Source organism: Centrocercus urophasianus, unplaced genomic scaffold (genome assembly GCF_019232065.1).
Source record: "Centrocercus urophasianus isolate 14NV4802_14NV808 unplaced genomic scaffold, USGS_Curo_1.0 seq_12, whole genome shotgun sequence".
Classification (NCBI taxonomy): domain Eukaryota; kingdom Metazoa; phylum Chordata; class Aves; order Galliformes; family Phasianidae; genus Centrocercus; species Centrocercus urophasianus.
The window spans coordinates 17,308,937-17,311,316 of record NW_024884364.1 but is presented as its reverse complement, the minus strand read 5'-3'; positions in this window follow the sequence as shown (position 1 = coordinate 17,311,316).

Genomic DNA, 2,380 nt, shown 5'->3' with positions numbered 1-2,380 from the left:
GAGTTAGAAAAGATTCCCTTTCATAGGAAATGAAACATCTGCTTCTCTTGTCTCAATCTCACCTGCATATAATCTTAAAAATTTAAATGTATTTTGTATATTGAGTGTATGACTGTGGCTGCCCATAAAATACTAGAGCCTAATTTTAAGAAATCTAAGGCCAACCAAGCAAGATTCTCTTGCTTCCAAATATTATTTTTCTATGAACCATTGGACAAATCTAGATTGTACCCAATATATTGCCATTTCTTTCTCAGCTAGATATTATACCTGAGATCATTGAGTAATAATCTAAGTTTCCTTTAACTAAGATGTGGATAAAGATCGCTGCTGTGATTAGAATATGTTTGAGTACACTGTGTCCCTTATCAGTTGCAAAGAGAGAGGTAGAGGATTTGAGTGTTTAGAATTCAACCAAAGAGAAGATAATACATTTTTCCACATCTAGAAAATATAAAGGCTGCTCTGAAAGTAGTGCCTCCTGTTTTATTATGTTGTCTCACGTTGTTAGTTGTGGATGTTGGTGGGCAGCAGAGATTGAACTTTCCCACCAATTCTCTGTTATGTTTTGTGGCTATGTGACAGATTACAGCAGAGGGGCAATCTGACACAATGGCATGTGACATCGAAGTATATATGAAGAAACAGTGTGTAATTGAATTCCTCCGTGTGGAAAAAATTGCACCCATTGACACTCATCAACGTTTGCGGAGACCAAACAGAGGATATGAGCATAGTGAGGCAGTGGGTGGTGACTTTCAGCAGTGGTGACAGCAACAGTGGATACCCTCTACTGGTGCAGATTATTATGAGTGTGGCATGCAGGCTTTTTTCCTTGCTGGCAAAAACATTCAGCTAACGGTAGTGACTATGTTCAAAAACAGTGCTTCATAGCTGAGAATTTTTTCTATCAAACAGTGTTGTTGTGCTTTCTGTAAGCCCCAGTCTACACAGTCTGAAACAGTTATAATATTGTTCTAACACTGAGATCATACACTAGCCTAGGAGCTTCTCAAAGATTTAACATGTTGATCCTTATTTATTCCATTTTCCCTCTATCCAATATCTTTAACTCTGTTGCTAATTATTTATTATAGCAAAAGCACAAATGCTCCTGTGATCATTGCCAACAGTTCAGCAGTTCTAACTAATTCACTAACTAATCAGCAGTTCTCTTGTAATAAACCATAGTGCACATTTAATACAAGAAAGCTATTGGTAAAGAAAAAGCTTCGAACAATGTTCTATTGTTATGGATAATAGTGAAGAGTAAAAAATTATCTTTGCAATTATTAAAAGTCCAAATACTTTTCTGAATAAAAAAACAAGGAAATGTTTTATTTTTCCCTAAAATACTCTTAAGTGTAACCTGTAAATCCCACACATTTTTGCTTCTGTCAGATTCCTCAGTCATGTGTGAACTCTATAGAAAATGATTGAGGAATGTGTAGAAATTTTTGATTTTTCAAAAAGCTATTTAACTTTTCCAAGAAGTTAATTTTTTATTTGTTGTTTTGAATACGTCCAAAACCCCCCAAAATTATGTAAAATTGTTCCAAATCCTTTAGGATATTTTGAGTGTTAGGAAATAGACTACAAAGACATAATTATTCTTTTTTTTTAAAAAGAAGAACTTTGAAAACTTGTATCCACTAAAATTTAGGAGACTTTAGTGGACAGATTCTGACAGCAAATTGTTTATGCTGCTTCAAGAGAACTCAGTTCTTCTGAGACTAAGCTAGAAATCAAGACAGCTCTCTAGCATTGCTCCAACTACTGGCACATCCCTCAACTTTAACATTTCACCAATTTATGAAACAAGTGTTCTCATGGAATGAGTTATTGGAAGCCTTCAGTAGCTTAAACCTGTACTGCATGCTTTTGGCAGGATCTTCATCAAGATCCCTTTCCTTAATTGTTTTCATAAAAGTTGAAATAACTTAATCTTTCTAAAAGTCAATGAATATGAAAGACAGTCATACATTCCACACATCTTCCTTTTGATTTTTGCATCTTCTGCAGGCTATGCTCTGAAAACTAGGTATATCAATTTCAACAACTGTCCTACCCACACTGAGATCACTCATTTCTTTGTACCTCCAAAGACTTAAATAGGTCTTTTTTACAGTGATATGTTCATGCTCCATGACCTCATCTTCATATGACTCATGTGAAGGTTTTCAAGGTTGAGCATTCCAGTGTCAAACACATATCCAGCAATCCAGTTCTATAGGTATTACTCTGAATTTTTGTTTGTCTTATAATATACACCAATGGGCTAATATTATTTATCCAAGAGCTTAATTTCATTCTTTAACAATCTCCTAATTTTCCTTGCTGTCCACTAACATTTCTGCCTGCAGATATGAATACTTTTATG